This window comes from Leuresthes tenuis, unplaced genomic scaffold, assembly GCF_036924035.1.
Source record: "Leuresthes tenuis unplaced genomic scaffold, fLeuTen1.0.hap1 SCAF_23, whole genome shotgun sequence".
Taxonomy (NCBI): Eukaryota; Metazoa; Chordata; class Actinopteri; order Atheriniformes; family Atherinopsidae; genus Leuresthes; species Leuresthes tenuis.
The window spans coordinates 12,148,137-12,172,606 of NW_027325377.1; the positions used below are offsets into that span (position 1 = coordinate 12,148,137).

Here is a 24,470-nt window from a genome sequence, read left to right on the forward strand (position 1 = left end):
GCAGCATCTTACAGCGGAACACCTCCGCTCCCTCTTTTGATGGTGTATGTTCGGGCATTCGAACTTTTTCTTACCAACTTTTTACAAACTATGGTCGGACATTCAAACCTTCTTGTAGCAGAACACATCCACTTCTTCTTTTGATGATGTATGGTTGGGCATTCGCACCTTTTCTTACCCATTTTTCAGGAATTATGGGTGGACATTCACACCTACTTGCAGTCGAACAGCTCTGCTCCCACTTTTGATTATGTTTGGTTGGATATTCGAACCTTTTCTTAACTGCTTTTTACAAACTTTGGTCGGACGTTCACAACTTCTTACAGCCGAACACCTCCGCTTCCGCTTTTGATGGTATATATTCGGGCATTCGAACCTTTTCTTACCCGCTTTTTACCAACTATGTTCGGACATTCACATCGTCTTTCAGCGGAACACCTCCGCTCCCTCTTTTGATGGTGTATGTTCAGGCATTCGAACCTTTTCTTACCCGCTTTTTACAAACTATGCTCGGACATTCAAACCTTCTTGTAGCCAAACACATCCACTCCTGCTTTTGTTGATGTATGGTTGGGCATTCGAACCTACTTGTTGCCCGCTTTTCATTAATTATGGGTGGATATTCACACCTTGTCGCAGCCAAACACCTCCGCTCCCTGTTTTGATCATGTATGGTTGGACATTCGCACCTTTTCTCACCCGCTTTTTGCAAACTATGGTCGGCCATTCACAGCTTCCTCTCCACCATACTTGTATGGTGGGATATTCACACCCACTTGCATCCGAAGACCTCCGCCCCCACTTTTGTTGATATTTAGTCGGTCATTCACACCTTACCCGTTTTCTTGCCGCCAAACACCTCTGATCTCGCTTTTGATTATGTAAGATTGGGCATTCAGACCTTGCTTTTCCTGCTTTTCACCAACTATATATATAACATTCACACCTTCTTGCAGCCGAACACTTCCGCTCCACCTTTTAGGTATCTATCACACCTTTTTTTTTCACCGCATTTTATAGATTATGGTTGGAAATTCTCGACCACTCATCCGAAGACCTCTCCTCCCGCTTTTGTTAATATATTTGAACTTTAGTCAGACATTCACACCTACTTGCAGCCGAAAACACCACCTCTTTAGCTTTTGATGATGTATGGTCCGGCATTCTTACCGTTTCTAACACATTTTTCAGCAATTATGGTAGGACATTCACACCTTCTTGCAGCTGAACACCTCCTCTCCCACTTATGATCATGTGCGGATTGATTTTCGAAAATTTTCTTTCATGTTTTCTATTAATTAAAAATGGACATTTAGACCTTCTTGCAGCTGAACACCTCCGCTCCCGCTTTTGATCATATATTGTCAGGCATTCGCACCTTGTCTTACCCGCTTTTTACAAAATTTAGTCGAACATTCACACCTTTTTGCAGCCGAACACAGTTTTTTGCAGCCGAATTTGGGCATTCGAACCTTTTCATACCCACTTTTTACCAACTATGGTCGGACATTCACACCGTCTTACAGCGGAACACCTCCGCTCCCTCTTTTGATGGTGTATGTTCGGGCATTCGAACCTTTTCTTACCCGCTTTTTACAAACTATGCTCGGACATACAAACCTTCTTGTAGCCGAACACATCCACTCCTGCTTTTGATGATGTATGGTTGGGCATTCGAACCTACTTGTTGCCCGCTTTTCATTAATTATGGGTGGACATTCACACCTTGTCGCAGCCAAACACCTCCGCTCCCTGTTTTGATCATGTATGGTTGGACATTCGCACCTTTTCTCACCCGCTTTTTGCAAACTATGGTCGGCCATTCACAGCTTCCTCTCCACCATACTTGTATGGTGGGATATTCACACCCACTTGCATCCGAAGACCTCCGCCCCCACTTTTGTTGATATTTAGCCGATCATTCGCACCTTACCCGCTTTTGGCAAACTATGGCCTTCTTGCAGCCAAAAACCTCTGATCTCGCTTTTGATTATGTAAGGTTGGGCATTCAGACCTTGCTTCACCTGCTTTTCACCAAATATAGTCGGACATTCACACCTTCTTGCAGCCGAACACTTCCGCTCCACCTTTTAGTTTTCTATGGGGCATTCACACCTTTTTTTACACCGCATTTTATAAAAACACCACAGGAACACCGTATTGAGGCTTTGTTCTGACCGCTCATTCGGTGTCGCGTTTCTTTCAAGCAATTCTCCTGGTTAGCCCACACTCGGCTCGCTCCCAGAGCCGTGTTAAAGTCTGCTTTGCATTCACTCTCTTTTCTCAGCAGATTAAAAGAAACTTCCATCCTGCACCGCTGTTTGCTTTTTCACAAGAGCAGAGGAGAGCGCACCGTTCCCAGCGGCACTGCAGTACCGGGTCGATGCTTGGAGTGAACGGAGCAAGCTCCTTTTTCAACTCCTATTGATAAAAATCCATTTAATATGTAGTCCTTGCATAGACATATCACATATTAAACTGATAAGAACAGATACTACACTTGATCTTAGCCAAAAGGCCGAGAAGCGATATCTGTCCACTGGTTCACGTCCGAGGGCCCTTCCTGGCACAATGCGCACTTGTAGCGGTGTTCTTTTTATGGCCATAGTGTCACTTTGCACCTCCGCCCACCCACTGCACTGAGCACTCTTCAGCCCTTTTAAATGGTATAACTTTACACTACCACACGCTCCAGCGAGCACCATTCAAGCAACAACTTTGCACTCCAGCTTCGAACATCGGCACAGTCGCAACAAGTAAGGCGACTCTACTCAGAGAAGTCACTCTGCACAGTAACAAGATTTCTTTTGCACAGACAGAAAGGGCTTCACCCGCAAAGTTAAAGCCTGCCAAAAATAGAAACAACTCATTAGTGCTGCTCTCCATGGAAGTCTTTAGCAAAAGGCGAAAGACTGGTACATTATGAAGAGAAACCAGTGTATGATTATCCATCACTGCAGGAGCAGGGCATCAGGCTAGTTGGCATAGCCACCTTCGCCATGGTGAGCTTTGCTTGGTTGAGACGCTTGCTCCCCCCCCTTGCTCCTCGGCTGACCAAGTAGGAACAATCAGGCCCTATTCGATGGCTGCCTTGTCTTTTAATCTGTGCAAAAGACAAGGCAGCCACAAACAACACGGGAACACCGTATTGAGGCTTTGTTCTGACTGCTCATTCGTATCTTAAGCATAATCTAATACGTGAGACAACGCCCTGGCACACAATCAAAAAAAAAAAGAGAGAGAGCGGTTTTGTGTCCCCACAGTCCATAATGTAGAAAAGAGAGAAAAAAGCCTTTCTGATTTGGTGTGTGTGCTCACAGTGCAGAGTGTAGAGAAAAGAGAGAAAAGAAAGCCGTTTTGGTGTCACGGATGTTGTGACTTACACACACACATTTCTGAATTGAGAAAGGAAATTATTTTAGAGAAAGCACTAGAGTTTAGATCCCACATTTGTTGATAGGCATTCATTTAATTTTTCTTTTAATCAGTTTTAAAGTGAATACTAACTGAGAAATGAAAAAGGTGAAGAGTTTAGAAGCTTGGTTCAAGAGCAAAACTTGGTTTATGATCAGCTGAGTCTCTAAACAGAACAGCAAAGGGCTTCATCGAACATTTAAAAAAGATTCAGATTGTTAGAATATCCAGAATTTATAGGAATGGTGGTGATTACTCTTATTTTCTAGAATGGAAATAACTGCACCATGTCTGTTTTATGAATTTAAGGGGCTAAAAAGTTTTGTTCTCGTTTTTCTATGATTAACCGAATGTATGTGAGAGTCCAAACAGACAGAAGGGTTACGGCCGAGCGCTGGACCTTCCAAAAAAGATGAGACAGGCTGGACCTGTGCCATACTAGTTAAGACCTGCCTGTGGATAACAGGTTCATTAAACTCTCACATACACAAACTCACACACGTTCGCACACATACACCCATTCACACACACATTCTTGAACTTGCTGCAAGATTAAACATTTGCATTAACTGACTCCAACAACTCTGAGTCTCATTGAGAGACTTTTCTCAACAATTGGGTCCTCAAACCAGATCTCAACGTTTTTTCCGCTTTCCAGGGTCGGAGCTGAAACCGTGCACGGGGGAGTCCAGTACTCCTAATGAAAGACCCCCTGCTGAATTGCGGTAATTAGGGGCAAGTGTCCACTGAAAGGGGGAAACAGGGACGAGATCGTAGTTTTGAATCAATGGCCAGAAGCCATTGGCAGTGCAGGCATCAACAATAATGGTGTTATTTCACCCATTAACACTTAAGGTACCTCATGCAGTGGCTGTGATATGGTTACTTAACAAAATATCTTTACCAGACATCTCTCCTACATAACAGTTCTTCTTTCACAGCCACACCTTGTTGTCGAGAGATGTGCTACACTTAATCCATCCACACTGCTACCTACCCCACAGATGGAAAGCCTCATGATTGCATGTCAGAAATAACCATCAGTGTTTTACCCAGGCCAGACTTAACTGATATACGTTATGAAAATGCAGAAATAACTATATTTATTCAACAGGTCAAGCAAAAAACCCTGATGGCACAAATGCTACAGGATTTGCAGTAGTAACAGAAACTGAAGTTTTCTTAAAACAACCACTACCAAAAAATTACTCGAATTGGTAGCTTTAACTGAAGCTTGTAAATTAAATAACAAAAAGGTTGTTAACGTTTACACTGACAGTCAGTATGCCTTCTCAACTGTACATGTGTTAACACAGCATTGGAAAAACAGGTATGCAGACATCCACAGCTAAATGTATAAACTACAAATATTTTAGCATTATTAGATGTTATTCAATTGCCATCTACAATAGACTCGTATGAATGACCGGAAGGAAAACCATACTGCCAAAGAATTTGTTTAAATATGCTGCAGTATTGAGCCACGGACCATGTCATGTCTCAACAGGAGGGATGGAAGCAATAATGAACCAGGTTTTTACAGCATATGGTTTTACTAATTATTGAATTTTTTTTTTAGAATAAATAAATTAATAAAGTTTTGTCTAGCAGGTCAAATATGTGCAAAATACATTCCACAGGGCAATCTAAGACCAAAACGAAGATAATTCCCTAAGCCAGTGTATCTTTTTCAACATATTTGTTTGGATTTCATTATTTCATTATTGTGTAGATTTCATTGAACTAAATAAATGTTAAGGGAAACGATTCTGCTCAGTGACAACAGAGGTTTTTACCAAATGGTCTGAAATATTTCCATGTGCACAAGCAGATGCACTCTCAGTAGCAAAATCACGCGTAAAATAACTCATTTCTAGATTTGAAATTCTTGAAAAGATCTTCAGTGATAATTTGACACACTTTGTAAACAATGTCATCTCACTGATGGCAAAGAACTTAAAATAGACCTTAGAAACCACTGTGATATAGAAGGTTTCGCTAACACATTGGAAATGTTTTACTATTTACATATGCATGTGCAGTCAAGAATTGCTTGCTGCTGATAAATGCAAAGAAGAACAGCTTACACATAGATGCTCACATATAGGCTGCTGAATGCAATGAAGACCTGCTTATCCAGTAAAGTTCAATGTCAATGTGTAATATTCAATTAGGATTTGCAAAACAGTGAAGTTAAACAATGAATGGGTCCATAGTCGGTATGAGAACACTACAGGAATATTTACCTGGGTGTACGTTCAAACAGAGATGAGAAAATTGCGATAAATTATTGTTTGTTTGTTTGTTAGTATGTATATGAATGTTATGTGTATAAACTGTGTTGAGTTATAGTTACTCAGTAGTGTCTCAGTGAAACAACCGACGGGGGAAGCCTTGCGGTGACAACAAAAGCAGTGTTTTACTGATCAGTCAAGTTGCTCCAGTGTACTCCATACAAACTGGTTGGCTACTGAAGGGATAGAAAATGGGGAATACTTGTTTTAAAGCAAACAAGGAATTAGATGGGAAAAATACATGTTTTAACGGGACCCAGACAATATTATATAGATGTCGCCACTGAAGTAAAGAACATTTACGTGGGATAGTGTGAGGGTCCTCGTTTGGCTGACGTTCGCCGATATGCTCGCCATGCTCAGAACCAAGTTGAGACGCGTAAGACAACCAAAAGGGACAAGTGTGAAAAGGAGCTGCATTTGGCAACCATGACCATGTATTACGCAGTTGGTGTAAACAGAGGACGAGGCCGAAGTCGAAGACGTGGACGTGTGGGAGAGGAGGTCAAAATGGGCCACGCCAGAGCTATGATCCGAATATTTGTTTTTACTGTGGCCAGACTGGACACTGGAAGAAGGACTGTCTCCAGCTAAAAAGTGATGAAATTGGGCAAAAGGCTGACTGAGGGTGGGAGGCAGGTTCTGGACGTCACACGGCAGCGGAGACTCCACTAATGGGTGATAGCACAAACACACTCACACATTTTTCCTGCTCTGTGTAGTGAAGCAACGCTTGCCGACTGTGATTCACGTAGTAAAGTTTTGCATGCTATTTCCGTCCTAGAGCAAAGATATTTCTCTCAGAATATAGGAACTTATGTTCATCAGTAGTGACGTCAGGGGAGTTTGATTGTCCTCCAAAGTTAAGTGGAAACCACGTTTACTGTATGTCTGCATCAGGCCAGGTTGTGAAGGAGAAAATGACAATGCCCATTGCGTGTTGTCACTCCCGATGAGCTCTCCTTCAAACACTCATTTTTGTTATCAGAGTTGTGTCCCATTAACCTGATGGGCTGTGATCTCATGTGTAAATTAGGCATTATTTTAACTTCTACACCAGAGGGTGTTAAGGTTATGTTACAGCCTGACAAAGTTTTCACAGCAGTGCAGTTTGATTCATCGGCACTTACATATGCTTATGAGTGGAAACTTCCCAGCTCTCCTTTTTCACAACAACTAGTGGAAGAAGCAAAAGCGTTAGTTTCACCCCTTTCTGATTTCATGCAACCTACTGATTTGCACTGCACATCACACATTTCTTTGGGGCCTGACAATGAAGAAGAATGAGAAGAAGTGAAAAAATATGTGCGCCTACTTTATTGGCTGTGTCGCTCACTCCAGAGCACTTCGATTTTTTTAATGTTTGTGGTACTCGCCCTCACATTTCCTTGGCCAAACGTACACACTGGCAGTGACAAGGTGTGGGAGAGTTTGTTGCTACATGTCAGAAAGAAATGGAGTGGACTGTTTCACCTGCTGATCCAAATTTGATGTTTTCTGAACGATTGTCAGCATACAAAAAAATATTTTTGAGTACAATGCATTGTCAAAGAACTGTGGACTTAATTCCTACCACAGAATCACATTTTGAAGCATGTTTTTTATCTGAAACAGATTTGTCTTCGATACCCATGTTGGCTGAAGTGCCCAATGATCTTTGGGCTAAGAGCAAATATGATGTGGGGTTGATAAAAGGCTGTGAACCAGTAATTGTCACCCCTAAATCAGACTTTTGTCCATGTAAAAAACAATACCCTTTTAAGCCTGAAGCAATTAAAGGGATTAAACCTGTTTTTCAATCTTTTCAGAAAACAGGCGTTATTGTTCCTTTTGAAAATTCACCTGTGCTTACTCCATTGTTTCCTGTTAAAAAGATTAAAGATGCTGGCCAGCCAGATGAATGGCGTTTTGTACAGGACCTCCAAGCGGTGAATGCTGCAGTTCAGCCACATGCTCCTACTGTGCCCAACCCACACACTATTTTGTCTCAAATTACATCAGATGCACAGTTTTTCTCAGTGGTTGACTTGTCGCCAGTGCACCCTGATAGCCCATTTTGGTTTGCTTTTTAGTTTGAAGGGAGATCTTGGACTTTTACCCGGTTATGCCAGGGGTACTGTGAAAGTCCCACTATTTACAATGCTGCCCTCAAAGCTAGTCTGGATTAACTTCAATCAACCACAGGCTCTGCTCTTTTGCAGTATGTGGATGACATCCTTTTATGTAGTCCATCTAAACAACAGTGTGAAAAAGACCAAATGACTCAAATAACTTTCTTGCTTTCAAAATTTTTCCTCTAGTAACGCTGACTTAGAGAGGGATGAAGATAATCATATTTAATTGTTCATGTTTTGATTGTTTATCATTGGACCCTTTATTACTATGATGCCTGCATTTTAAACTCACGTTGTGTGCAAATGCAGGCTGATGTTTTACAGATAAAGTTATTATTTTCCTTGTTTCTTTTGGGTTGATTAATATAATGGTATTATTATAATCAAAAGGGAGGAATGTAATGGAAAATAATTCTTATATGCATTGTATTGAGTGTTACTGTGTATAACCTGCAAATGACCGAGCTGCAAGGTACCACCCTGCCCTGTTTTCTTAAATTCCTCTTTACAATGGTGGGCTTGTTATAATGAGATAGGTGCACTTTAGGGGGGACAGGGTTAGGCTGGTATTTACGAGTGTGTCTGGGTAACCTCAACTGATGGTTGGGGAGGAAAGTTAGAAGAACAATCAATTATACCCAAAAACAGATGACGTGATGAGCGGGCAATATAACTGTGTGTTTTTGCTTCAGTGGTCAGAGCAACTCTGTATTCTGTACTGTGTTGTTCTCTCTTGCAAGATATTATTATTAAAGCCTCTTATCTCCTCACAAGAAAATAACTGACTCCCCAAATGCAAGTGTCAGGACAAATGATCAAACTTCTCCAAGCTTCAGTCTGCAGAGAAGTACAAGACAGGGTTGCTCACTTTCTCCCTCACTTTTTGCTATTTTCATCAAACCTTTAGCAGCTGCTATCAGACAAGATAGAAATATTAAAGACATCCAACCCCAAAATATTGAGCATAAAATAAGTCTTTATGCTGATGATGTATTACTTTTCCTTCAGAACTCACAGACGTCTCTCACTCACACGATCACACTCATAAATAAATTCTCAGCACTTTCTGACTACTCTATCAATTGGTCTAAGACCACAGTTCTGCCCATTAACTGTAGGGTCCAGAATATACCTGCGATCACTTTACAGTCAGGAAATATTAGATATTTAGGCATAAACATTTCCTCCAGGCTCTCAGAGCTAACAAAGCTAATTTATGTGCAATTATTAAAGACAGTAGAGGACAATCTCTCTCGTTGGAAGTCCTTACCTATATCACTTATGGGGAGAGTTACAACCATTAAAATGATGATACTACCAAAAGTTAACTATTTGTTCTCAATGATCCCCATAAAACCAACCTGCTACTTGGTTTAAGTCACTAGATTCATGCATCTCCAAATTTCTGTGGAAAAACAAACCACCGCGTATTAGTTTAAAAACCCTACAGAAGACCAAGGACAGTGGTGGATTAGATTTACCTAATTTTCAGCACTATTCCTTAGCCAATAGGTTACGGTATATATCAAAATGGTTTAAACCTAGCCCAATAGATGAACATGGATAAATATAGAACAAGCATTGTGTGATAATCTGGAAATCTCTGACCTGCCACTTATTAGTCAAAACGTAAAAAATCACAAATGTTTCAAAAGCATTAACATCAGCACCTCTCTGACAGCCTGGTGGGAATTTCTTAAAATAACAAAGTCTTCACTTGTCCCGTGTAAGCTTACACCAATCTGGAACAATCCTGACATCCTGCAAAACAAAAAAATGCTAAACTTTACTCTATGGAAGATCAAAGGAATCAAACATCTGGAACATATAATCCAAAATGGACATTTTATTTCATTTGATGAGCTCATATCACAACATGAGATAGGCAGCAATAAATTCCTAGAATATCAACAACTTAAGTCTATAATAACAAAGAAATATATCCTCCACCAACCAGACTTACAACTCCCAATTAGGGTAGCAGAATTTCTAAGCATCTGCACCCCAAAACTACTATCAAAAATATATAAATTATTGTCTAAGATAGATGACACAATGTCTCTACCGTCCTCAAAATGGGAGGCAGATTTATCCATCAGTTCTAGTCATAGCTTCTGGCCACAAATATGTTTGAACACCTTCAGAATGACTCAAAATCCTAATTTACAGCTCATACAATACAAAATTCTTCATAGAACACACTATACAGGACAAAGGATGTTCAGGATGGGTCTAACACACTCAAACATCTGCTCACATTGCACAGATAACACACCTGATGATTATGCACACGCTTTGTGGTTTTGTGCGCCTGTCCAGAAGTTCTGGCTTGAAGTCTGTGCGGACCTGTCAACATGGCTAAAGTGTAGCATTCCTGCATGCCCCACACTGTGCATACTGGGTGACTTAGACAACATCAACGTGGAATTTAGCTTAGCACACATGATCCTCACAGTGTTATGTATAGCAAAGAAAACTATTCTCATGAACTGGAAAGCGAAGAACAATCTGTGTATTAACCAGTTTAGAAATCGCTCTGGGCGGTTGGGTGTGTGCTGGGGGGGGCTGTGTGGCTTCGGGCGTCTGGTGGTCTCTCGGGTCGTGGGGACCGGGTTGGTCATTGTTGGGGGGGACTGTGTGTCGGGCTTGGAGGGCAGTTTTGGGGGCTTGCGGGTGGGGCTGTCTTGCGGTGTGGGGCGGGGTCCCTTAGGGGCCTTGGGGTGGTGGCTGCTGGCTCTGTACCGGGTGACCGGGCCGCTCTGGCGTGGGTGGTGGAGCTGGGCCTGGACCTGGTGGCTTGCCGCTGCCTTGCGCCCGGGGCGGGGCCCTGCCTGTGCCTGGGGGGTCTGGGTTGCCCTGGACATGCCACAGTATGCGTGGGTTGGTGCAGGTCCTGGTGCCGGCCTTGTTGCTCTGGGAACTCCAAGGTGTCCGCAGGTGGTTGTTTTTTTTAGGGTGTTGGGGCGTGCGGTGAGGAGGAGGGGGTCTGTATGGGGGTGTGCTTTTCCCCAGTTGGGGGGGGCCTGGGGGGGCCTGGGTGATGGTGGGTCTCAGGCCCGGGCTGCTGCGACTGGTGTAACCGGGTGATTTGTTTGTTTGTTTGTTTGATTTTTGTTGTTTTTTTGTTTTTGTAGAGGTCCTCCGGGGTGGGGTTGGGTTGAGTGGGGTGGGGCGGGATGGGTTCCTTCTGGGGGTACAGTAGCTCCCGGAATATGGTGACTGCAGGCCCCGAGCCTGGTGGACATCAGGCCCTCCTGCCCTGTGTTGGGTCCCAGGTAGCGGGGATGCCTATTGCAGCCAGTCTCTGGCTGCCCTCTCTGGGGTGGGAGGGACAAGGAGGATGAATTAATTATTCTACTAGTTTATATATTGTAAACATAAACAATAAACATTTATAAAACTTCCCTTGGCAAAGCAAATCTGTTTGGCATAAAGGTATTCAGACTACAATTCTAGTGCAGCAAGTTCAAGAATGTGTGTGTGTATGGGTGTATGTGTGCGAACGTGTGTGAGTTTGTGTGTGTGAGAGTTTAAAGAACCTGTTATCCACAGGCAGGTCTTAACTAGTATGGCACGGGTCCAGCCTGTCTCATCTTTTTTGGAAGGTTCAGCGCTCGGCCGTAACCCTTCTGTCTGTTTGGACTCTCACATACATTCGGTTAATCATAGAAAAACGAGAACAAAACTTTTTAGCCCCTTAAATTCATAAAACAGACATGGTGCAGTTATTTCCATTCTAGAAAATAAGAGTAATCACCACCATTCCTATAAATTCTGGATATTCTAACAATCTGAATCTTTTTTAAATGTTCGATGAAGCCCTTTGCTGTTCTGTTTAGAGACTCAGCTGATCATAAACCAAGTTTTGCTCTTGAACCAAGCTTCTAAACTCTTCACCTTTTTCATTTCTCAGTTAGTATTCACTTTAAAACTGATTAAAAGAAAAATTAAATGAATGCCTATCAACAAATGTGGGATCTAAACTCTAGTGCTTCCTCTAAAATAATTTCCTTTCTCAATTCAGAAATGTGTGTGTGTAAGTCACAACACCCGTGACACCAAAACGGCTTTCTTTTCTCTCTTTTCTCTACACTCTGCACTGTGAGCACACACAACAAATCAGAAAGGCTTTTTTCTCTCTTTTCTACATTATGGACTGTGGGGACACAAAACCGCTCTCTCTTTTTTTTTTTTTGATTGTGTGCCAGGGCGTTGTCTCACGTATTAGATTATGCTTAAGATACGAATGGGTTTATCAGTCACATCAGAATCCATACATACTGATCCTCCCGTAATAAAATGGTCGGATCTTATCAAACACACTTTGTTTCTTGTGAAAAGTCAGCCAAACAGCGTATACACGTCAAGACACTGAATCAAGTTTGCCACAAGAACTCATAAGTTTGGCAGTATTGCTCTGCCGTCAGCAATCATACACCCATTTTATTTTCATGAGACATGTGCAGGCACCTGTTCATCTACTGTTCTATCACTATGAATTAGTTTATCTATTATCAATAAGGATACTTCTACAACTACTATCAAAGTATGTCCGGACTTCTTATGTTGTCAGTTGCTATATATGAATAAGTGGGTTGCTACTGAAAAGCATTAAGCATGTCACACAGCCCAAACATATAACATTTCAGGACACACCACACAGTTAACAACCACAGTGAAGCATGTCAAAGCCCAAACATGTAACATTCAACAGGACACTTACACAACACATTCAAATCAAACAGTCAGACAACATACAAGAACCTATACCCCAGCCGGCATTGCTCCCTGCCTATTTTCCTACAACTCACTATGTGTGCGCACACCTTTATTCACAAACTCTTCAACTTATACTCTTTTACCGAAGCTGCTACAGCTCGATTGGCCAAATACCCTTAGATCCTATTTCGGTGAATTTGACATCTGCCTTGTATGTAACAGATTAGCGGTTTAGCAGTTTTAATTTAGTTTGAGTGAAGGAATTCATTTTATAGCAAAATCCGAAATCGTGAAGAACTCATGAAAGTAAGCTTATTCTCGGATTCCTGAAACTTTAGATTTGCTCTTTCTTTTACTGCAAAGTACAACGTTGAGCAGCACTAATGAGTTGTTTCTATTTTTGGCAGGCTTTACCTTTGCGAATGAAGCCCTTTCTGTCTGTGCAAAAGAAATCTTGTTACTGTGCAGAGTGACTTCTCTGAGTAGAGTCGCCTTACTTGTTGCGACTGTGCCGATGTTCGAAGCTGGAGTGCAAAGTTGTTGCTTGAATGGTGCTCGCTGGAGCGTGTGGTAGTGTAAAGTTATACCATTTAAAAGGGCTGAAGAGTGCTCAGTGCAGCGGGTGGGCGGAGGTGCAAAGTGACACTATGGCCATAAAAAGAACACCGCTACAAGTGCGCATTGTGCCAGGAAGGGCCCTCGGACGTGAACCAGTGGACAGTTATCGCTTCTCGGCCTTTTGGCTAAGATCAAGTGTAGTATCTGTTCTTATCAGTTTAATGTCTGATATGTCCTCTATGCGAGACTACATATTAAATGGATTTTTATCAATAGGAGTTGAAAAAGGAGCTTGCTCCGTTCACTCCAAGCATCGACCCGGTACTGCAGTGCCGCTGGGAACGGTGCGCTCTCCTCTGCTCTTGTGAAAAAGCAAACAGCGGTGCAGGATGGAAGTTTCAGGGAGCCTAAGATGAAACTTTCTTTTAATCTGCTGATAAAAGAGAGTGAATGCGAAGCAGACTTTAACACGGCTCTGGGAGCGAGCCGAGTGCGGGCTAACCGGGAGAATTGCTTGAAAGAAACGCGACACCGAATGAGCAGTCAGATCAAAGCCTCAACACGGTGTTCCCGTGTTGTTTGTGGCTGCCTTGTCTTTTGCACAGAGTAAAAGACAAGGCAGCCATCGAATAGGGCCCGATTGTTCCTACTTGGTCAGCCGAGGAGCAAGGGGGGGGAGCAAGCGTCTCAACCAAGCAAAGCTCACCATGGGGAAGGTGGCTATGCCAACTAGCCTGATGCCCTGCCCCGCAGTACACTGGTTTCTCTTCATAATGTACAAGTCTTTCGCCTTTTACTAAAGACTTCCGTGGAGAGCAGCACTAATGAATTGTTTCTATTTTTGGCAGGCTTTACCTTTGCGGGTGAAGCCCTTTCTGTCTGTGCAAAAGAAATCTTGTTACTGTGCAGAGTGACTTCTCTGAGTAGAGTCACCTTACTTGTTGCGACTGTGCCGATGTTGCTTGAATGGTGCTCGCTGGAGCGTGCGGTAGTGTAAAGTTATACCATTTAAAAGGGTTGAAGAGTGCTCAGTGCAGCGGGTGGGCGGAGGTGCAAAGTGACACTATGGCCATAAAAAGAACACCGCTACAAGTGCGCATTGTGCCAGGAAGGGCCCTCGGACGTGAACCAGTGGACAGTTATCGCTTCTCGGCCTTTTGGCTAAGATCAAGTGTAGTATCTGTACTTATCAGTTTAATATGTGATATGTCTATGCAAGGACTACATATTAAATGGATTTTTATCAATAGGAGTTGAAAAAGGAGCTTGCTCCGTTCACTCCAAGCATCTACAAGAAGGTGTGAATGGCCGACCATTTTTTGTAAATAGCGGGTAAGAAAAGGTGCGAATGCCCGACAATACACCATCAAAAGCGGGAGCAGAGGGGTTCAGCTGCAAGAAGGTCTGAATTTCCAACCATAATTTGTAAAAACCGGGGAAGAAAAGGCTTGAAAGCCCGACTATACACCATCAAAAGCGGGAGCAGAGGGGTTCAGCTGCAAGAAGGTCTGAATTTCCATCAATAATTGCTAGAAAACATGAAAGAAAATTTTCGAATATCCAACCGCACATGATCATAAGTGGGAGAGGAGGTGTTCAGCTGCAAGAAGGTGTGAATGTCCACCCATAATTCCTGAAAAATGGGTAAAAAAAGGTGCGAATGCCCAACCATACATCATCAAAAGCATGTGTGAATGTCAGATCATAATTTGCAAAAACCTGATTGTGTGCAGCTGAACACCTCTGCTCCCGCTTTTGATGGTGTATAGTCGGGCTTTCGAGGCTTTTCTTCAACGGTGTTTACAAATTATGGTTGGAAATTCAGACCTTGCAGCCGAACACCTACGCTCCCTCTTTTGATCATACATTGTCGGGCATTCGCACCTTGTCTTACCCGCGTTTTACAAACCATGGTCGGACTTTCACACCTTCTTGTAGCTGAACAACTCCGCTCCCGCTATTGATTGTGTACAGTCGGGTATTTTAACCTTTTCTTACCCGCTTTTTACCAATTATGGTCGGACATTCACACCGTCTTACAGCGGAACACCTCCGCTCCCTCTTTTGATGATGTATGGTCCGGCATTCTTACCGTTTCTAACACATTTTTCAGCAATTATGGTAGGACATTCACACCTTCTTGCAGCTGAACACCTCCTCTCCCACTTATGATCATTTGCGGATTGATTTTCGAAAATTTTCTTTCATGTTTTCTATTAATTAAAAATGGACATTTAGACCTTCTTGCAGCTGAACACCTCCGCTCCCGCTTTTGATCATACATTGTCAGGCATTCGCACCTTGTCTTACCCGCTTTTTACAAAATTTAGTCGAACATTCACACCTTTTTGCAGCCGAACACAGTTTTTTGCAGCCGAATTTGGGCATTCGAACCTTTTCATACCCACTTTTTACCAACTATGGTCGGACATTCACACCGTCTTACAGCGGAACACCTCCGCTCCCTCTTTTGATGGTGTATGTTCGGGCATTCGAACCTTTTCTTACCTGCTTTTTACAAACTATGCTCGGACATTCAAACCTTCTTGTAGCCGAACACATCCACTCCTGCTTTTGATGATGTATGGTTGGGCATTCGAACCTACTTGTTGCCCGCTTTTCATTAATTATGGGTGGACATTCACACCTTGTCGCAGCCAAACACCTCCGCTCCCTGTTTTGATCATGTATGGTTGGACATTCGCACCTTTTCTCACCCGCTTTTTGCAAACTATGGTCGGCCATTCACAGCTTCCTCTCCACCATACTTGTATGGTGGGATATTCACACCCACTTGCATCTGAAGACCTCCGCCCCCACTTTTGTTGATATTTAGCCGATCATTCGCACCTTACCCGCTTTTGGCAAACTATGGCCTTCTTGCAGCCAAAAACCTCTGATCTCGCTTTTGATGATGTAAGGTTGGGCATTCAGACCTTGCTTCACCTGCTTTTCACCAAATATAGTCGGACATTCACACCTTCTTGCAGCCGAACACTTCCGCTCCACCTTTTAGTTTTCTATGGGGCATTCACACCTTTTTTTACACCGCATTTTATAAAAACACCACAGGAACACCGTATTGAGGCTTTGTTCTGACCGCTCATTCGGTGTCGCGTTTCTTTCAAGCAATTCTCCTGGTTAGCCCGCACTCGGCTCGCTCCCAGAGCCGTGTTAAAGTCTGCTTTGCATTCACTCTCTTTTCTCAGCAGATTAAAAGAAAGTTTCATCTTAGGCTCCCTGAAACTTCCATCCTGCACCGCTGTTTGCTTTTTCACAAGAGCAGAGGAGAGCGCACCGTTCCCAGCGGCACTGCAGTACCGGGTCGATGCTTGGAGTGAATGGAGCAAGCTCCTTTTTCAACTCCTATTGATAAAAATAAAACTTCTCTGAGTAGAGTCGCCTTACTTGTTGTGACTGTGCCGATGTTCGAAGCTGGAGTGCAAAGTTGTTGCTTGAATGGTGCTCGCTGAAGCGTGCGGTAGTGTAAAGTTATACCATTTAAAAGGGCTGAAGAGTGCTCAGTGCAGCGGGTGGGCGGAGGTGCAAAGTGACACTATGTCCATAAAAAGAACACCGCTACAAGTGCGCATTGTGCCAGGAAGGGCCCTCGGACGTGAACCAGTGGACAGTTATCGCTTCTCGGCCTTTTGGCTAAGATCAAGTGTAGTATCTGTACTTATCAGTTTAATGTCTGATGTGTCCTCTATGCAAGGACTACATATTAAATGGATTTGTATCAATAGGAGTTGAAAAAGGAGCTTTCTCCGTTCACTCCAAGCATCGACCCGGTACTGCAGTGCCGCTGGGAACGGTGCGCTCTCCTCTGCTCTTGTGAAAAAGCAAACAGCGGTGCAGGATGGAAGTTTCTTTTAGTCTGCTGAGAAAAGAGAGTGAATGCGAAGCAGACTTTAACACGGCTCTGGGAGCGAGCCGTGTGCGGGCTAACCGGGAGAATTGCTTGAAAGAAATGCGACACCGAATGAGCGGTCAGAACAAAGCCTCAATACGGTGTTCCTGTGGTGTTTTTATAAAAAAAAAGGTGTGAATGCCCCATAGAAAACTAAAAGGTGGAGCGGAAGTGTTCGGCTGCAAGAAGGTGTGAATGTCCGACTATATTTGGTGAAAAGCAGGTGAAGCAAGGTCTGAATGCCTACCCTTACATCATCAAAAGCGAGATCAGAGGTTTTTGGCTGCAAGAAGGCCATAGTTTGCCAAAGGTGCGAATGACCGACTAAATATCAACAAAAGTGGGGGCGGAGGTCTTCGGATGCAAGTGGGTGTGAATATCCCACCATACAAGTATGGTGGAGAGGAAGCTGTGAATGGCCGACCATAGTTTGCAAAAAGCGGGTGAGAAAAGGTGCGAATGTCCAACCATACATGATCAAAACAGGGAGCGGAGGTGTTTGGCTGCGACAAGGTGTGAATGTCCACCCATAATTAATGAAAAGCGGGCAACAAGTAGGTTCGAATGCCCAACCATACATCATCAAAAGCAGGAGTGGATGTGTTCGGCTACAAGAAGGTTTGAATGTCCGAGCATAGTTTGTAAAAAGCGGGTAAGAAAAGGTTCGAATGCCCGAACATACACCATCAAAAGAGGGAGCGGAGGTGTTCCGCTGTAAGACGGTGTGAATGTCCGACCATATTTGGTAAAAAGTGGGTATGAAAAGGTTCGAATGCCCAAATTCGGCTGCAAAAAACTGTTCGGCTGCAAAAAGGTGTGAATGTTTGACTAAAGTTTGTAAAAAGCGGGTAAGACAAGGTGCGAATGCCTGACAATGTATGATCAAAAGCGGAAGAAGAGGTGTTCAGCTGCAAGAAGGTCTAAATGTCCATCATTAATTGCTAGAAAACATGAAAGAAAATTTTCGAAAATCAATCCGCACATGATCATAAGTGGGAGAGGAGGTGTTCAGCTGCAAGAAGGTGTGAATGTCCTACCATAATTGCTGAAAAATGTGTTAGAAACGGTAAGAATGCCGGACCATACATCATCAAAAGCTAGAGAGGTGGTGTTCGGTTGCAAGTAGGTGTGAGTGTCTGACTAAAGTTGAAATATATTAACAAAAGCGGGAGGAGAGGTCTTCGGATGAGTGGTTGAGAATTTTCAACTATAATCTATAAAATGCGGTGAAAAAAAAGGTGTGATAGAAACCTAAAAGGTGGAGCGGAAGTGTTCGGCTGCAAGAAGGTGTGAATGTCCGTCTATAGTTGGTGAAAAGCAGGAAAAGCAAGGTCTTATTGCCCAATCTTACATCATCAAAAGCGAGATCAGAGGTGTTTGGCTGCAAGAAAACGGGTAAGGTGTGAATGACCGACTAAATATCAACAAAAGTGGGGGCGGAGGTCTTCGGATGCAAGTGGGTGTGAATATCCCACCATACAAGTATGGTGGAGAGGAAGCTGTGAATGGCCGACCATAGTTTGCAAAAAGCGGGTGAGAAAAGGTGCGAATGTCCAACCATACATGATCAAAACAGGGAGCGGAGGTGTTTGGCTGCGACAAGGTGTGAATGTCCACCCATAATTAATGAAAAGCGGGCAACAAGTAGGTTCGAATGCCCAACCATACATCAACAAAAGCAGGAGTGGATGTGTTTGGCTACAAGAAGGTTTGAATGTCCGAGCATAGTTTGTAAAAAGCGGGTAAGAAAAGGTGCGAATGCCCGACAATGGATGATCAAAAGAGGGAGTGGAGGTTTTCGGCTACAAGAAGGTATGAATGTCCGACCATAGTTTGTAAAAAGCGGGTAAGAAAAGGTGCGAATGCCCGAACATACACCATCAAAAGAGGGAGCGGAGGTGTTTCGCTGTAAGATGGTGCGAATGTCCGACCATAGTTGGTAAAAAGCGGGTAAGAAAAGGTTCGAATGCCCGAATATATACCATCAAAAGCGGAAGCGGAGGTGTTCGGCTGCAAGAAGGTGTGAACGTCCGACCAAAGTTTGTAAAAAGCAGTTAAGAAAAGGTTCGAATATCCAACCAAACATAATCAAAAGTGGGAGGAGAGCTGTTCGACTGCAAGTAGGTGTGAATGTCCACCCATAATTCCTGAAAAATGGGTAAGAAAAGGTGCGAATATCCAACCATACATCATCAAAAGAAGAAATGGATGTGTTCTGCTACAAGAAGGTTTGAATGTCCGAACATAGTTTGTAAAAAGTGGGTAAGAAAAAGTTCGAATGCCCGAACATACACCATCAAAAGCGGAAGCGGAGGTGTTCGGCTGCAAGAAGGTGTCAACGTCCGACCAAAGTTTGTAAAAAGCAGGTAAAAAAAGGTGCGAATGCCAGAACATACACCATCAAAAGAGGGAGCGGAGGTGTTCCGCTTTAAGATGGTGTGAATGTCCGACCATAGTTGGTAAAAAGCGGGTAAGAAAAGGTTCGAATGCCCGAATATATACCATCAAAAGCGGAAGCGGAGGTGTTCAGCTGCAAGAAGGTGTGAACGTCCGACCAAAGTTTGTAAAAAGCAGTTAAGAAAAGGTTCGAATATCCAACCAAACATAATCAAAAGTGGGAGCAGAGCTGTTCGACTGCAAGTAGGTTTGAATGTCCACCCATAATTCCTGAAAAATGGGTAAGAAAAGGTGCGAATGCCCAACCATACATCATCAAAAGAAGAAGTGGTGGTGTTCTGCTACAAGAAGGTTTGAATGTCCGACCATAGTTTGTAAAAAGTGGGTAAGAAAAAGTTTGAATGCCCGAACATACACCATCAAAAGAGGGAGCGGAGGTGTTCCGCTGTAAGACGGTGTGAATGTCCAACCATAATTGGTAAAAAGCGGGTAAGAAAAGGTTAAAATACCCGACTCTACACAATCAATAGCGGGAGCGGAGTTGTTCGGCTAAAAGAAGGTGTGAAAGTCCGACCATGGTTTGTAAAAAGCGGGTAAGAAAAGGTTCGAATGCCAAAATATACACCATCAAAAGCGGAATCCGAGGTGTTCGGCTGCAAGTAGGTGTGAATGTCAGATCATAATTTGCAAAAAGCTGATGAGAAAGGTGTGAATGACCGACAATAATTGCTGAAAAATGTGTTAGAAAAGGTAAGAATGCCGGACCATTCATCATCAAAAGCGGGAGAAGAGGTGTTCCGCTGTAAGATGGTGTGAACATCCAACCAAAGTTTGTAAAAAGCATTTAAGAAAAGGTTCTAATATCCAACCAAACATAATCAAAAGAGGGAGCGGAGGTGTTCCGCTTTAAGATGGTGTGAATGTCCGACCATAGTTGGTAAAAAGCGGGTAAGAAAAGGTTCGAATGCCCGAATATATACCATCAAAAGCGGAAGCGGAGGTGTTCAGCTGCAAGAAGGTGTGAACGTCCGAAAAAAGTTTGTAAAACGCGGGTAAGAAAAGGTTCGAATATCCAACCAAACATAATCAAAAGTGGGAGCAGAGCTGTTCGACTGCAAGTAGGTTTGAATGTCCACCCATAATTCCTGAAAAATGGCTAAGAAAAGGTGCGAATGCCCAACCATACATCATCAAAAGAAGAAGTGGTGGTGTTCTGCTACAAGAAGGTTTGAATGTCCGACCATAGTTTGTAAAAAGTGGGTATGAAAAAGTTTGAATGCCCGAACATACACCATCAAAAGAGGGAGCGGAGGTGTTCCGCTGTAAAACGGTGTGAATGTCCGACCATAATTGGTAAAAAGCGGGTAAGAAAAGGTTAAAATACCCGACTGTACACAATCAATAGCGGGAGCGGAGTTGTTCGGCTACAAGAAGGTGTGAAAGTCCGACCATGGTTTGTAAAACGCGGGTAAGACAAGGTGCGAATGCCCGACAATGTATGATCAAAAGAGGGAGCGGAGGTGTTCGGCTGCAAGGTCTGAATTTCCAACCATAATTTGTAAACACTGTTGAAGAAAAGCCTCGAAAGCCCGACTATACACCATCAAAAGCGGGAGCAGAGGTGTTCAGCTGCAAGAAGGTCTGAATGTCCATCAATAATTACTGAAAAATGGGTAAGAAAAGGTGTGAATGCCCAACTATACATCATCAAAAGCAGAAGTGGATGTGTTCGGCCACAAGAAGGTTTGAATGTCCGACCATAGTTTGAAAAAGGCGGGTAAGAAAAGGTTCGAATGCCCGAACATACACAATCAAAAGAGGGAGTGGAGGTGTTTCGCTGCAAGAAGGTGTGACTGTCCGAGCATAGTTTGTAAAAAGTGGGTAAGAAAAGGTTCGAATGCCAGAACATACACCATCAAAAGAGGGAGCGGAGGTGTTCCGCTGTAAGAAGGTGTGAATGTCCGACCATAGTTTGTAAAAAGCGGGTAAGAAAAGGTTAAAATACCCGACTCTACACAATCAATAGCGAGAGCGGAGTTGTTCGGCTAAAAGAAGGTGTGAAAGTCCGACCATGGTTTGTAAAAAGCGGGTAAGAAAAGGTTCGAATGCCAAAATATACACCATCAAAAGCGGAAGCCGAGGTGTTCGGCTGCAAGTAGGTGTGAATGTCAGAGCATAATTTGCAAAAAGCTGATGAGAAAGGTGTGAATGACCGACAATAATTGCTGAAAAATGTGTTAGAAAAGGTAAGAATGCCGGACCATTCATCATCAAAAGCGGGAGAAGAGGTGTTCGGCTGCAAGAAGCTGTGAATGTCCAGCCATAATTACTGAAAAACGGGTAAGAAAAGGTAGTATTGCCAGACCATAAATGATCAAAACAGGGAGCGGAGGTGTTCCGCTGTAAGAAGGTGCTAATGTCCGACCATAATTGGTAAAAAGCGGGTAAGAAAAGGTTAAAATACCCGACTGTACACAATCAATAGCGGTAGCGGAGTTGTTTGGCTACTAAAAGGTGTGAAAGTCCGACCATGGTTTGTAAAAAGCGGGTAAGAAAAGGTGTGAATGCCGGACAATGTATGATCAAAAGAGGAAACAGAGGTTTTCGGCTGCAAGAAGGTCTAAATGTCCAACCGTAATTTGTAAAAACCGGGGAAGAAAAGGCTCGGAAGCCCGACTATACACCATCAAAAGCGGGTGCAGAGGGGTTCAGCTGCAAGAAGGTCTGAATGTCCATCAATAATTGCTAGAAAACATGAAAAAAAATTTTCGAATATCCAGCCGCACATGATCATAAGTGGGAGAGGAGGTGTTCAGCTGCAACAAGGTGTGAATGTCCACCCATAATTCCTCAAAAATGGGTAAAAAAAAAGGTGCGAATGCCCAACATACATCATCAAAAGCAGGACTGGATGTGTTCGGCTACAAGAAGGTTTGAATGTCCGAACATAGTTTGTAAAAAGCGGGTAAGAAAAGGTTCGAATGCCCGAACATACACCATCAAAAGAGGGAGCGGAGGTGTTCCGCCATAAGAAGGTGTGAATGTCCGACCATAGTTGGTAAAAAGCGGGTAAGAAAAGGTTAAAATACCCGACTGTACACAATCAATAGCGGGAGCGAATGTGTTCGGCTACAAGAAGGTGTGAAAGTCCGACCATGTTTTGTAAATAGCGGGTAAGAAAAGGTGCGAATGCCCGACAATGTATGATCAAAAGAGGGAGCGGAGGTTTTCGGCTAAAAGAAGGTCTGAATGTCCAACCATAATTTGTAAAAACCGGGGAAGAAAAGGCTCGAAAGCCCGACTATACACCATCAAAAGCGGGTGCAGAGGGGTTCAGCTGCAAGAAGGTCTGAATGTCCATCAATAATTGCTAGAAAACATGAAAGAAAATTTTCGAATATCAAACCGCACATGATCATAAGTGGGAGCGGAGGTGTTCAGCTGCAAGAAGGTGTGAATGTCCACCCATAATTCCTCAAAAATGGGTAAATAAAATGGTGCGAATGCCCAACCATACATCATCAAAAGCAGGACTGGATGTGTTCGGCTACAAGAAGGTTTGAATGTCCGAGCATAGTTTGTAAAAAGCGGGTAAGAAAAGGTTCGAATGCCCGAACATACACCATCAAAAGAGGGAGCGGAGGTGTTCCGCCATAAGAAGGTGTGAATGTCCGACCGTAGTTGGTAAAAAGCGGGTAAGAAAAGGTTAAAATACCCGACTGTACACAATCAATAGCGGGAAGGGATGTGTTCGGCTGCAAGAAGGTCTGAATGTCCAACCATAATTTGTAAAAACCGGGGAAGAAAAGGCTCGAAAGCCCGACTATACACCATCAAAAGCGGGAGCAGAGGTGTTCAGCTGCAAGAAGGTCTCAATGTCCATCAATAATTGCTAAAAAACATGAAAGAAAATTTTCGAATATCAAACCGCACATGATCATATGCGAGAGAGGAGGTGTTCAGCTGCAAGAAGGTGTGAATGTCCACCCATAATTCCTGAAAAATGGGTAAAAAAAGGTACGAATGCCCAACCATACATCATCAAAAGCCGGTGTGAATGTCAGATCATAATTTGCAAAAACCTGATGAGAAATGGTGAGAATGCCTGACTATACACCATCAAATGCGGGAGCGGAGGTGTTCGGCTGTGAGTAGGTGTGAATGTCCGACCATACTTGCTGAAAAATATGACAAAGCAGTTTTCACTTGGTTCTAGTGAAGGAATTCATTTTATATCAAAATCCGAAATTGTGTAGAACTCGTGGAAATAAGTTTATTCTTTGATTCCTAAAGGTTTAATGTTGTTCTTTGGTATACTGCAAAGTAATACTTTCTATTTTGTTGAAACCGATTCAGACATAGATGAATATGAAGGACAAAGCAGTTTTAACTTGGTTTGAGTGAAGGAATTCATTTTATATCAAAATCCGAAATTGTGTAGAACTTGTCAATCGACGCTTATTCTCGGATTCCTGAAAAGGTTTAGAGTTGTTCTTTCCTATCCTGCAAAGTACAACGTTCTTTTTTTGTTTAAAGCTATTTAGACATGGATAAATATGAAGGACAAAGCAGTTCCTTCTGTGGGTACAGTAGCTCCCGGAATATGGTGACTGCAGGCCCTGAGCCTGGTGGACATAAGGCCCTCCTGCCCTGTGTTGGGTTCCAGGTTGCGGGGATGCCTATTGCAGCCAGTCTCTGGCTGCCCTCTCCGGGGTGGGAGGGACCAGGCGGATGAATTAATTATTCTGCTAGTTTATATATTTTAAACATAAACAATAAACATTTATAAAACTTCCCTTGGCAAGGCAAATCTGTTTGGCATAAAAGGTATGCAGACTACAATTCTGCTGCCATAATGCACAACTCTGGATTTTGATATAAAATGAATTCCTTCACTCAAACCAAGTTAAAACTGCTTTGTCCTTCATATTTATCCATGTCATAATAGCTTTAAAGAAAAAAAGAACGTTGTACTTTGCAGGATAGGAAATAACAACACTAAACCTTTAGGAATCCGAGAATAATCTTATTTTCACGAGTTCTACACAATTTCGGATTTTGATA

General features: G+C 43.0%; 5 non-coding genes and 2 pseudogenes across 5 annotated transcripts; 4 read left to right on the plus strand and 3 right to left on the minus strand.

The window, feature by feature from the left end:
* Nucleotides 1–2,342: 2,342 nt before the first annotated feature.
* Nucleotides 2,343–2,530, minus strand: LOC140283322 (U2 spliceosomal RNA). Its single transcript, XR_011910028.1, has one exon. It is a non-coding gene; the product is annotated as a U2 spliceosomal RNA (small nuclear RNA).
* A 298-nt stretch (nucleotides 2,531–2,828) lies between these two features.
* On the minus strand, nucleotides 2,829–2,942 carry LOC140283547 (U5 spliceosomal RNA). Its single transcript, XR_011910143.1, has one exon. It is a non-coding gene; the product is annotated as a U5 spliceosomal RNA (small nuclear RNA).
* A 10,322-nt stretch (nucleotides 2,943–13,264) lies between these two features.
* LOC140283413 (U2 spliceosomal RNA) lies at nucleotides 13,265–13,454 on the plus strand. Its single transcript, XR_011910083.1, has one exon. It is a non-coding gene; the product is annotated as a U2 spliceosomal RNA (small nuclear RNA).
* A 397-nt stretch (nucleotides 13,455–13,851) lies between these two features.
* LOC140283527 (U5 spliceosomal RNA) lies at nucleotides 13,852–13,965 on the plus strand. Its single transcript, XR_011910125.1, has one exon. It is a non-coding gene; the product is annotated as a U5 spliceosomal RNA (small nuclear RNA).
* A 275-nt stretch (nucleotides 13,966–14,240) lies between these two features.
* Nucleotides 14,241–14,408, plus strand: LOC140283378 (U2 spliceosomal RNA; annotated as a pseudogene).
* Nucleotides 14,409–16,386: 1,978 nt separating this feature from the next.
* LOC140283489 (U2 spliceosomal RNA) lies at nucleotides 16,387–16,551 on the minus strand (annotated as a pseudogene).
* A 182-nt stretch (nucleotides 16,552–16,733) lies between these two features.
* LOC140283331 (U2 spliceosomal RNA) lies at nucleotides 16,734–16,924 on the plus strand. Its single transcript, XR_011910036.1, has one exon. It is a non-coding gene; the product is annotated as a U2 spliceosomal RNA (small nuclear RNA).
* The last annotated feature ends 7,546 nt before the right edge of the window (nucleotides 16,925–24,470 follow it).